This window comes from Canis aureus, chromosome 8 (genome assembly GCF_053574225.1).
Source record: "Canis aureus isolate CA01 chromosome 8, VMU_Caureus_v.1.0, whole genome shotgun sequence".
Taxonomy (NCBI): Eukaryota; Metazoa; Chordata; class Mammalia; order Carnivora; family Canidae; genus Canis; species Canis aureus.
Window position 1 is genome coordinate 39,803,834 of NC_135618.1, and position 12,915 is coordinate 39,816,748.

Genomic DNA, 12,915 nt, shown 5'->3' on the forward strand with positions numbered 1-12,915 from the left:
GTAATGTTCACAAGGGTTTCAAGTTTCAGTTTCTCTTTTCTGGACTTTGTCAGAGGATGCAGATTAGTTGGCGGCAAACTTTCTCGGACGTTGTCTCATGGCGTTCTTTATGACCGCCCCGGTATAGTCTCATGTTTGAAGGCCTCACGCGGCCTGAGAAAGCCAAGCTTCCAGTACCAAACTCCACTCCAGTGTCATCAAGTTCTAGCCCTTCACCAGCAACTTAAATGAGTTGGTCCTGCCTGCACGGGGCCTTTGGGGTGGCACTCAGGGAAACACTGACCAAAGTCCTCTGAATCACAAGCTGTTTCTGAATCAAGGGCTCAGCAAGGAGCGGAGGTGATGAAGTGACAGATGCTTCTAAAGCGACAGAAGCATATCAACATCTGCCTCCACCTTCTTCCAAGTACTCTCAACCTCACCATCCACACAACTAGGGGTTGACTTCAACTAGTCTATTCTGGAGAAAGTTCCATGTGCACTTGAGAAGAATGTGTATTCAGTTGCGTTTGGATGTACAGTTCTATAAATATCTGTGAAATCCATCTGGTCCGGTGTATCATTTAAAGCTCTTGTTTCTTTGGAGATGTTGTGCTTAGAAGATCTGTCGTTTGCAGAAAGTGCCGTGTTGAAGTCTCCCAGTATAAGTGTATGATTACCTAAGTGTGTCTTTACTTTGGCTATTAATTGATTCATATACCTGGCAGCTCCCATGCTAGGGGCATAGACAGCCATGAGTGTTAGGTCCTCTTGTTGGATAGATCCTTCAAGTATGATACAGTGTCCCTCTTCATCTCCTACTACAGTCTTTGGGATAAAATTTCACTTATCTGATAGGAGGATTGCCACCCCTGCTTTCTTCTGAGGACCACTGGAATGGTAAATGGTTCTCCAACCTTTCATTTTCATGCTTAGGAGTCCTTAGGTCTGAAATGAGTCTCTTGGAGACAGCAGATAGATGGGTCTTCCTTTTTTATCCAGTCTGAAACCCTGAGTCTCTTGATGGGATCATGAAGCCCATTCACGTTCAGAGTGCCTATTAAAAGATAGGAATTTCGTGTCATCATAATGCCTATCCAGTCCCTCTTTTTCTGGATTTCTTTGGGCGTCCTCTTTCTTTTACTCAGTCCCCTTTAATATTTCTTGCGGAGCTGGTCTGGTGGTCACATATTCTTTCAGTTTCTGCCTATCTTGGAAGCTCTTTATCTCTCCTCCTATTCTGAACGAGACCCTTGCTGGATAAAATATTCTTGGCTGCATGTTCTTCTCATTTAGGACCCAGAATACATCCTGCCAGCCCTTTCTGGCCTGCCAGGTCTCTGGGGAGAGGTCTGCTGTTAATCTAATATTTCTCCCCATATAAGTTAGGGATCTCTTGTCTCTTGCTGCTTTCAGGATTTTCTCTTTATCTTTGGAATTTTAAAGTTTCACTATTAAATGTCAAGGTGTTGAGCAGTTCTTATTGATTTTAGGTGGGGACCTCTCTATCTCCCGGATCTGAATGCCTGTTTCCCTCCCCAGATTAGGGAAGTTCTCAGCTGTGATTTGTTCAAATATGCTTTCTGGTCCTCTGTCCCTCTCGGCGCCCTCTGGAACCCCAACTAAATGTAGATTTTTCCTTCTGAGGCTGTCATCTATTCCCTTTAACTTTTCCTCATGGTCTTTTCATTATTTTTCTCTTTTTTCCTCAGCTTCCTTCCTTGCCATCAACTTGTCCTCTAAGTCACTCGCTCGTTCTGGGATTGAGCCCCACATCAGGCTCCCTGCTCAGTGGATGGGTGGGGTGTCTTCTTCTCCCTCTGCCTATGTCCCTCCCCTTGCTTCTATTTTTTTTTCTCTCTCTCTCTCAAATAAATAAATAAAACCTTTTAAAATAAACACATAATTTTTTTTTTTTTTAGCGTAAGACTTGGGATTTTCTTTAAATCACTAATTCACAGCTGCCTGGGTGGCTCAGCGGTTGAGCATCTACCTTGGGCTCAGGTCAGGATCCTAGGGCCCTGGGATCAAATCCCACATCGGGCTCCCCACAGGGAGTCTGCTTCTCTCCCTGCATAGGTCTCCACTTCTCTCTCTGTCTGTCATGAATAAATAAATAAAATCTTTTTTAAAAATCACTAACTTAAAAAGAGGTAAAAGAGTATAGGTGAGAAACCTTGGCTTTGGGCTTGAGGCCAGGGTTCAAATGTCAGCTCTACCTCTTCCTCGACAGGTGGCTGGAGAGAAATTAGCTTAACTGCTTTGAGCCTCAGTTTCCCCACCAGAATTCTTGAGTCTGCTCTGAGGACCAAATGAGATGATCCAAGTGAAGTATTTCACGTGGTGCTACAAAAGCTCCTCGGAGAGATTCACAAACTCATCATCTACAACTGTGCAAACTCCTTAAAACCTGGACTCAGGATGGACCCTGTAATATCTCATTTGTAGTAAGCGACTAACTTCAGCCTTCCATTCATTCACTCAAAGAATGTTTACTATGCATGTGCTCTGGGTCGGGCACTCTTCTATGCCTTGGAGATAAAGAAGTAGACAAAATATACATTAAAAACCCAGATGATGAAACTACTGTAGGTCATATCTTTCAAGTGTTCAGGGAATGCCATTAACGAACAGAACAGTCACAAGGCAGGGTGTATTTCATTGTGAAGACTGCTCGACAGGCTAGAATGAGGATCCCAAGGCCAGCAAGAAGGTGGGCGGGGAGGAGGGTCAAAAGGAAGAGTCCCCTAAGATGAGGTCTCTGGACTTCAGACTGGCCCCTACTGAATGCCACCTCTGAATCTACCCGGCTCTGTCCTCTGTTCCAAGCCAGAGGACATGATGGCTTGCCTGATGTCATGCAGCTTTCTCGTGACTATCATTGGAAAGTTGACTTCAAAATATTTACTTGGGAGAAGATCTCATCCTGAGGAAAAATACACAGTAAGTTCTCTAGGTATGTATTCACTCATACAACTTACGGATCATCTTCATGTATGAGTACTAGGCCTCAAACGGCAACGGGGTAGATTGCAAGGTTTTAAATCAGGAACAATACGGTCAGGAGTGTATTTTTCAGGTGACTTTGGAGAGCCGGGTTGGTGGTAAAGGGCAGTCCCTCTGGAGCCGGAGAATGGGGTTCAGATCCCAGCTCCACCACGTGTCTGCTGTGAACTCCTGGAAGTCACTAAACTCCCTGGGCCAAGCTTTCTCATGTGCACAGTAGACAAAATGACTGCACCTCATGGGGCTGTGATGATTAATGAGGAAATAAATGCACGAGTGACACAATGGCCTGCCTTGGTAAGAGCCATGGGCGGGCTTTTATAAGTGTGAAAGCCACACACACAGACACACAGACATGCACACACACAGAAACACACATATTCAGAGACACACAAACACACACACACTGAGACAAACACACAAACATACAGACAGACACACAAGGACCCACACACAGACACAAGAGACACACACAGAGACACAGACACATAGACACACAGAGAGACACAATTACTCATATGCAGACACACACACACACACACACACACACACACACACAGCCCTGCTCTTTCTGCATACCCAGCCTGGTCACCCCCCAGCCATCCGAGCACATACTCTCCATCCATCGTGTCCAATCACTCACTCAGCCCTGATGACTAACTATTCTTGAACGCATTCTCTCCTCAGCTCACCAACTGCACAGACTGGCCTTTCTGGCCTTTTCAAATGACACACCGAGTACTGCCTGGCAAGAAACAAGGCTCCCTACAACCCGGTGACTTGTTCGGCATCCTCCCCATGTTTCCTTTCAACACCCCCATGTCCACCTGTACTTATATTCCAGGAACACAGAACCACTGATTTAAAGGGGGAAAAAAAGACAAAGAGAAAGACAGTTGCTGGTGTCCAGAATCCGCTGGTGCCTTCGCAGGTGCTGGCTGGCTAAAGGAAAAGCAGGGGTCAGGAGGACACAACCGTTTCTGACTTGAGCAACTACACAGGGAAGAGCCCCACACACGTAGATAGTATCAAGTGATGGGAAGCAGGGATAGGGCAGTGGGGGGGGGGGGCGTGGCGCCGCCCCCCCCAGCATGAAGGGGGCAGGAGGCATGAGCAAGCATTTCTTTGTGGGAGGGGACCCCTGAGGGCAAGTGTCAGAACTGTGAGATCCAGTTAGCCCCAACCCAGGCGGCAAATCTCAGGGGATCTAGTGTGGGGGAAAGGAGGGGGGGGGACAGGATAACAGACAAAAAGACCATTTCCTGACACATCAGAGGAGATAAGCTCACCCACCTCAACCGTTCATGTTCAGAATCCCCACACATGCTGGCCTGTCTGCAGAGCACGAGGACAGATGAGCTATCTGAAGGGATCTGGAGGAAATGCTGAGGGCATACGAGGACGTAACTTTTGCAAGGAAACTCGACAGCACCCTTCAAGAACTGTACTCACACGATATGAAAGGTTAAGGACGGTCTAAAATCCCCAAAGACAATGAGAACAATTAAAAGCAAATCAGGGACAGTATGTGATCCTACATCTCCTATAGGACTTCTTACTTTATCATACAGAGCTTTCCCCCTTGGGCCACCTGGGTAGCTCAGTCAACTGAGAGGCTGACTCTTGATTTTGGTTCAGATCATGATCTCAGGGTCCTGGCATAGAGTCTCAAGATGGGCTCCATGCTCAGGGAGGAGTCTGCTTCAGGATTCTCTCTATCCTCCCTCTGCCCCTCCCCCCTGGCTCACTCTCAAATAACTTTTAAAATCTTAAAAAAAAAAAGAAAGAAATGATACACAAAGGGCTTTCCCATGCATCAGCCACTTGACCCTCATTAGAATTCTGAGTAAGGGGTCACTGTGGAGGGAAAGCTTCCAGAAGGCACACCTGGAGCAGATACCTTCTTTCTCGGCCTTGGCAAAGAAACAAAATGGCTGTGGCATGTGACACTTCGGATTTTATTCTCGGATTCCCTAAAGCCTTCTGACACTCCACTTGCCGGGAACTCATGTGTCATACGAGACATATAAGACAGGGCCTCGCTACTGGAGGGCGGCCAGGGGCAGCAGTGAGAAAGGGCATCACTGAGACTGAAAAGCTGGCCATGGCATGGGCTGCCCGACTCGAGACCCATCCCCGCCTACTTGATCCTTCGGTTGTGTGGAAGCACAATTCAGGAGACACCAAAAAACCGAGGTCCCTCAAAGGGGTTCAGTCCGCCTTGATTCTGCTTGTGGCAGTGCCAGCTTTCCTGGGTCCTACTAGGGTCCACTGCCTTAAGGTGGGAGACTTCAACTGCCCCAACAGTCTAGGGCCCCTGAGATCTTATAGGACGAGCTCCCACGACTGTGGCAGCAAAAAGCCTGTGACCCGCAGCTAAGCCCCTGCTGGTGCCGCCAGGGGACCATCCGAGGTGGAAGGTGCATGAGACAACAAGACTGGCAGATGCGATTTTCCCCACTCTGTTACAGAAGTACATGTATCTCAACACAGGGCTCAGCAAACTTGCTGTAAAGGGCCAGAAAGTATTTCAGTCTTTGCCGGCCAGACGGCTTCCGTCTGACCTACTCAACCCGGCTGTCGTGGTAGTAAAGCAGCGATAGAGAAGATGTAGGTCAATGGCAGCAGCTGTCTTACAAAAATAAAAGCTTTACTTACAAAAATAGGTTGTAAGCTAAATATGGCCCACTGGGCTTGGGCTCCAAAGAGCAAACAGGATGTTTTTTTCCCCAAGAAACCTAGATTTGGGGCACCTGGGTGGCTCAGTGGTTGAGCATCAGGCTTTGGCTCAGGGCATGATCCCAGGGTCCTGGGATCGAGTCCTGCATCAGGTTCCTGCAGGGACCCTGTCTCTCTCCCTCTCCCTGTGTCTCTCATGAATAAATAAATACAATTTCAAAAACAAAATACCCACAAACTTTGACTTGTTAAAAATTCTTTGGACCAATATACTTATCAAACAAAACAAAAAACTCACAAAATCTTCCAGACCCTCCCTGTGTTATTCACCTCCCTCACTCCTGACAGAGAACCTTTTTCTTGGAAGGGGTACCTAGTCTCAGCGTACCTTGCTTAGAAATAAAACTCTCAGATTTATTAATTACTAACACACCTACATGACAGAGGGGGAGAAACCAAATCACGAGATCAGGTCAAAAGGGTGTCAGGCCCGAGGGAGGCGTTTCTCCAGTGGCTTCTGTTACCACGGTCCACATTCTGCCACTGTGCTTTGTCCCAGTTCCTTCCCCCACAGCATGGTCTCTGAGGTACACAGGCACCACTGCCCCACGAATGGCAAAGACTCCCCACCGAACAACCACAGGGCTCCGTGCAGAGAACAGGAGCCGAGCCTGGACGTGGCGGAGCTGTAGTCCACAGTTTGTTCCAGGCATCAACGCCACTGGCCGCCCAATCTGGGGAAGACACAGGCTCCTGCAGCACCCCCTTTCCCGATCTCTAACCCTTCCACCCCAGAGCTCTCACGTTAATTCATGAGGTCGCGTATGTGCAAGCACTTCATAAACGTTAGCTATCTTATCCTGAATGAATAGTGCAGAGGCAAACAATGAATACTCCGGCTGTGCTGAGGCTGCTGGGTTCTCGCCTGAATAGCAGAAAGGTCGGGCGCACTCACGACCAAAGACTTCCTTATCAGGTGAACTGATTAGGGACAAAATGCCTATGCGGGTGCTGTTAGGCCCACACACTGATTTTTCTTGGTGTACGCCTGCAAGAAACCTGGGGAAACGCACGTACCCATCACTGCCACGTGACGGACCTGATAGAAGAACTGAGAAAAATCCGTACGAACCTACAAAAAGGCAGGTGCAATCGGTGAAGGTGTCAGAGGGAAAAGGTGGGCAGCTACGATTCTAGCCGGGAATCAAAGACCAGTGCTCGGTCCTGGTTCCGCCACTAATGGGACCGTCCCCTTTCCTGTGAGTGAGTGTAATGATACCTGTTCTTGATCCCTAACACAGCAGGTGGGGGATCACATCAGGGAATAGCTACAAAAGGGTTTCCTGTCATAGTACCTTCACCCAGCCTCGCTCATCTCCAAACTGTACCGAACACACTGTCTTGATGACAATAAAATCTCAGTTACTGTCAAGATGGCCAATGCATGGGCTGTCAGTCTCAGCAATTCCACAGGCAGGGTTCTTCCACACGTGCACACGAAATGTATAGGAGGAGTGTGATCATAAGCCCTGTTTCTAACACCAAAGAATGACAAGCAAGGCGCACATCCTCCACTATGGCCCTAGAGACATCACGTAGGCGGCTGATGGTGGCAGCAGCTGCAAGCAGCTGGTGATGGAGCGAGAGACAGGCAGCCCCGGTCACTGGATTCCCTCTGAATATATTTTTAACATTCCTGAGCCACGCAGGCACCTTCACAAAACAAAACAATTTGGCAAATAAGAAGGGGAGTTTTAATTTACCTTTAATCTCCAGAAGGTGCTATCCACGCCAGCCCCAAGATTAGGAATCTGACAGTGACATTCTGTCTTCCGTAGAAATGCCTTGATAAGCTGACTGACGCCATGGACTCGAGCAAAATAACCTGAAAGAGAGACAGACACAAGCTATGGCTCACGGAGGTCAGACATAATCCCTGCAAAGCCCACCCCAGGAGAACAGCAAAACAGGACACTTCTGTTCTTCCTCAGGGTCAGCGCTTTATCTGTGAAATTCACAAGAGAAACAGTGCTTTCAAACTCTATCCCTTTTTAAAGCTGTTTGAACCAAAGCAAATACAATCTATTTAATAGTGGAATTACCTATCTTAAAAATAAACTCTCCCATAATTTCACTTAGGAAAGACAAGTGTTTTGCATCAACACACCAGATCGAAACGTTCCTCTTGAAAACGTGCTTTCTCGTAGCTAAGGTGAAAGCCACTTACACCTCTGCTAAACGTTGAAATGGCAAGATCATGACAAAATAGTATTTTGGGGTCATGAAATTGGCCAGGTAAGTATCAAAGCAGAAACATATAACGGGGGGTGGGGGGGGGGCGGGTAATTCTTATCATGTTCCCTTCGTCTCCATCCCGAGTGGGTGAGAGTCTCTGTGTTTATAAAATGTCCTCGAGATGGGGGGAGGGAAAGGCACCACGCAAATGTTGCTGAAAAAATTAACTTGTTCAGCACAGGAGATGGGAAATCGAAGAGGGGGAAAGGAATACAATCTGCATTCTAAAGCCCTGCCGCTGAAAGGATGACTGTCCTAAGAACCACATTTCAGTGGCATTTAGAGACTTACAGCAATTGGACATAGGAATTCTATGTCTACTGATTCTCCTATAAATGATTTGAGTTTGTATTTTATGCATCCAGTAAATCATTTTCCCTGTGTGTTAAAGAATATCATCCACACACAGTTTGGCTATTGTGGACATTTCTGCTATTAACATCGGGGTGCAGGTGTCCCGGCGTTTCATTGCATCTGAATCTTTGGGGTAAATCCCCAAGAGTGCAATTGCTGAGTCGTAGGGCAGGTTTATTTTTAACTCTTTGAGGAACCTCCACACAGTTTTCCAGAGTGGCTGCACCATTTCAACATTCCCACCAACAGTGTAAGAGGGTTCCCTTTTCTCCGCATCCTCTCCAACATTTGTGGTTTCCTGCCTTGTTAATTTTCCCCATTCTCACTGGTGTGAGGTGGTATATCATTGTGGTTTTGATTTGTATTGGAAGGAGCCTCGGTGTCCATCGAAAGACAAATGGATAAAGAAGATGTGGTTTATGTATACAATGGGATATTACTCAGCCATTAGAAATGACAAATACCCACCATTTGCTTCAACGAGGATGGAACTGGAGGGTATTATGCTGAGTGAAGTAAGTCAATCGGAGAAGGACAAACAGTGTATGTTCTCATTCATTTGGGGAATATAAACAATAGTGAAAGGGAATATAAGGGAAGGGAGAAGAAATGTGTGGGAAATATCAGAAAGGGAGACAGAACATAAAGACTCCTAACTCTGGGAAACAAACTAGGGGTGGTGGAAGGGGAGGAGGGCGGGGGGTTGGGGGAAATGTGTGACGGGCACTGAGGGGGGCACTTGACGGGATGAGCACTGGGTGTTATTCTGTATGTTGGTAAATTGAACACCAATAAAAAATAAATTTATTTTAAAAAGTTTTAAAAAGAAAGGGAAAAAAAAAAGAATATCATCCACAGCAGACTGGATGCTGGGGAAACAACTTTAAAGATGCTCAAAAGATGCTCACCACAGACTGTTTGGGAAGGACTCTCCTAGGAAGCTCCAGTCTGGAGATGCCAGCCCAGGGAGAGGAGGAAGGAAGGACACACGGCTGCCATGCTTCCTGGGGCACCCAGATCCTGGCGCCCCATAGAGGAGCCCTGGCTCTGCAGCATCTCTTAGGGAAGCTGCCTCAAGGGCATGGGATGGAGGCCTGAGGGAGGCCTCTTAGCCAGGCCTTGCCCCATCTTCCTGATGCCTCAAAGTAACTACCCTGTCCCTATTCCCAGGCACCACCACTTCAAAATCGCTTTGCATTTCTTATAGAACCTACCCAGAGGATCCAGCTCTAGGGCCCACGTTCCCTGCACACACAAAAGCTACAGTGATTTGGTTAATTTCTCAATCTCCCTGGGACTAAGTCACCCTGTCATCTCAACTCCTTTCCCTGCCTGGATAGAAATGACTTGCAGAGACTAATAGTGTTACCATCACCGGTACCAAGGCAAAAAAAGTAATTCCTTACTTGGACAGATCACAGTAAAAGATAATATAAGTGACTTTTAGACACGTAAAAACGATCTTCACCTTCACCCCAAAATAGGAGGAATATAAAATAAAATTATTGTAAGATACCATTTTTCACATATCAGATGAACAAAGATGAGAAGTTTCATGATACGCTATGTTGGTGAGCATGTTGGGAAAGAAGCACTTCCAGAAACCACTGGAGAGAGTGAACACTGGAACTCTCTTTTTAAGAGGGAATCCCTTGGCGCATCTGGGTGGCTCCGTCGGCTCAGTGTCTGCCTTCAGCTCGGTCATGATCTCCAGATCATGGGATCGAGCCCCGCATTGGGCTGTCTGCTCAGTGGGGAGTCTGCTTCTCACTCTCCCTCAGTCCCTCCCCTCTTCTCTGTGCTCTCACTCTCTCTCTGTCTCTCTCTCTCTCAAAAACAAAAAAAATCCTTAAGAAAAATTATACAAAAAAAAAAAAAAAAAAAAAGAATCCCGAAAACGTCAGGTCTCTTTGCTAAGGAGGGGATATTCGGAAAGAAGGGGGAGGTCACTTGCCTCTGTTAATTTCAGGAGCCTTCTCTCCTTAGACAGTCTTGCAAAATGCTGGATGTGAGGGTCTTGCCAGTAGCCAATGCTTACTGCAAACCTGGAAGGGATGAAAGGAGGCAGGTGAGTAGAGGTCAGTAGGTTCAGGTCCATTCTCAGGAACCAGGTCAAGCAGGAAAGTCATCTACCTCAAAAGGCCAACACGTACACATCTGGCCCTCCATTACACATGTCAACAGACTCAGCCATCCGTCTTGCTGCTCACACACACACAGCCCCTCACCCTCCTCACAGCGGCCATTTCCTCCCTCTCTTTATTCATATGGCTAACTCCTTTCCCAGGACCCTAGAGAGCACATAACCTCATCTCATACCTCACCTAGGAGACCTGCCACCACTCATTCACTCCACAGCAAACTCACTGGTGAGAGCCACTCAGGCAACTCTGCTCAACCAGAAGTTCTGTGTCCATAGGAAAGGAGACCGGAACCGTTGTGTAAAACTAACCACTACCTAAGGATTTCCCTCGACTCTGTAGTAGATACCAGTCATTCCACATCCCTCGAGGAGGTCATGGTGGAAAAAACCAGGAACAAATAAACACAACAGCTACAACTGAGAAAGTGTTAGAGTAGCCTACACTCTCTCGCCTACACTGTAACCTGGAAAAGGCTATGGGAGCCTAAACGCTTCCCAGCCTACATACACCAAAAGGAATCAAAATTTTAGTGTTCTGAGGCACGGAGCTGAAGCCTGGTTTACCACTGAAGGTTTACTGGCAACCAGGAGTGGAGCCAGCCTTAGGACAATAGGAAGTAAAGGCAGGAGCCTGGATCCCTAAGGCCATGCCACGCCACTGTGGGCCTGGAGTCTACTCTACCCGTCAATGGATATCTGTGAATTAAAACATGTCTTTAGCTATTAAACCTAATAGAAGGGAGCCTGGGTGGCTCAGTCGGTTGAGTGACCACTCTTGGTTTCCCCTCAGGTCATCGCCTCGGGTCCTGGGATCGAGCCACACATAGGTTCCACACTAATCAGGGAGTCTGTGCCAAGAAAAAGAAAGCTGAAAAAAAAAAAAAGAAAAAAAAAAGCTGTGTGATTTTGTATTCCCATCAGCAATAAATAAAAGTTCCTGTTCCTGCACATCTTTGCTAGCAGTTGTTTTCACGGTTTGTTGATTTTCATTATTCTGATCATTGTATACTGTTAAATTGTTTCATTTGCAATTCCCTAATGACATATGATGTGGATCATCTTTTTATTTGTGTACATTATTTAGTAAGCGGCCAGTTGAGATCTTATGCCCATTTTTTTTATTGAGTTGTTCATTTTCTTATTTTGAATTTTAAGAATTCTTCACATAATTTCACAGTCCTTTAACAGACATGTCTTTTTTTCTTTTTTTTTTTAAAAACTAAGCTCCAGACCCAGCATGAGGGTTGAACTCACAATTCCAAGATCAAGAGTTGCATGTGGTTCTAGGGTACCTGGGTGGCTCAGTCCATTAGTGTTTGTGAGATTGAGTCCAGTGTCAGGTTCCAGGCTGGTCATGAAGCCTGCTTAGGATTTCCTCTCTCCCTCTCCCTCGATCTTCCTTCTCAAATATAAATAAATAAATAAATAAATAAATAAATAAATAAATCGCATTCTATTTAGTGAGCCAGCCAGGCACCCTCATTAGATATGTCATTTGCAATTTTTTTCTCATAGCCTCTGTCTTGTCTTCTAATTGTTTGACAGTTTCTTTTGCAGTGTAGAAGTTTGTAATGCTAATGAAGTCCAGCTTTTCATTTATTTCTTTCATGAGTTGTATATTTAGTGTTATATCTAAAAAGTAATCACCAAACCCGAGATCATCTACGTAATCCCCTGTATTACCTACCAGGAGTTTTATAGTTTTATCATTTACAGTTAGGTTTAGAATTCATTTTGAGTTAATTTTCTAAATGGTGTAAAATCTGTATCTTTTTAAAAATTTTTATTTATTTATTCATGAGAGACACGGAGATAGAGAGAGAAGGAGAGACTTAGGTAGAGAGAGAAGCAGGCTCCATGCAGGGAGCCTGATGTGGGACTTGATCCCGGGACTCCAGGACCATGCCCTGGGCCAAAGGCAGGTACTTAACTGCTGTGCCATCCAGGGATCTCCTTATTACTTTTTTAGAGTAATCTCTGTACCCAATGTGGGACTCAAACTCATGTCCCTGGATCAGGAGTGGCATGCTCTACTGACTGAGCCAGCCAGGGGACCCTTGCAAGTATTTTAAAGGAAATCTCAGACATTACAACATTTCACCCATAAATAGTTTAGTTTCTAAAAGATGAACAGGTCTTGACAATCTCTATTTAAACCATCATTGAGAAACTATTCCCACTCAATAGAGGCCCTCTCTCCCACAGGAGGGAAGTTTAACTGAGAACATGGGAGCTGCTTTTCACTTGCTCTGAAGGCAATCAGAACTTGCTTAATAACTTCTCAAGATGGCTAAGAGGACTCTCTTGGGTTCCTCTTTGTGGTATTCGATTATGAGAAAAACAGGCAACCCAAATGTATCATAATGAGAGAAGTCCTGGAGGGATGCTAGTTCCCTGTAACAATCAGCAGAGCAATTCATTAATAAAGTGAAACTACCTGATCACCCTCTGTAGTTTTA

General features: G+C 46.0%; 2 long non-coding RNA genes across 9 annotated transcripts in view; both read right to left on the reverse strand.

Annotated features, from left to right (window-relative positions):
- Positions 1–7,731, reverse strand: part of LOC144318893 (uncharacterized) — a 62,417-nt gene extending 54,686 nt beyond the window's left edge. Inside the window, exon 1 of the long non-coding RNA XR_013384850.1 lies at positions 7,428–7,731. This is a non-coding gene — a long non-coding RNA (uncharacterized LOC144318893). The remainder of the gene's footprint in view (positions 1–7,427) is intronic.
- Positions 7,732–9,880: 2,149 nt separating this feature from the next.
- LOC144318894 (uncharacterized) overlaps positions 9,881–12,915 on the reverse strand; it is a 131,772-nt gene continuing 128,737 nt past the window's right edge. For 7 of the 8 annotated variants that reach the window (XR_013384858.1, XR_013384857.1, XR_013384852.1 and 4 more), the window contains 2 exons: positions 11,186–11,324; positions 10,224–10,358 (listed from right to left, as the gene is read on the reverse strand). This is a non-coding gene — a long non-coding RNA (uncharacterized LOC144318894). Of the gene's footprint in view, positions 10,359–11,185; positions 11,325–12,915 lie in introns of all 8 variants that reach the window. The other variant, XR_013384859.1, reaches the window with a different exon arrangement.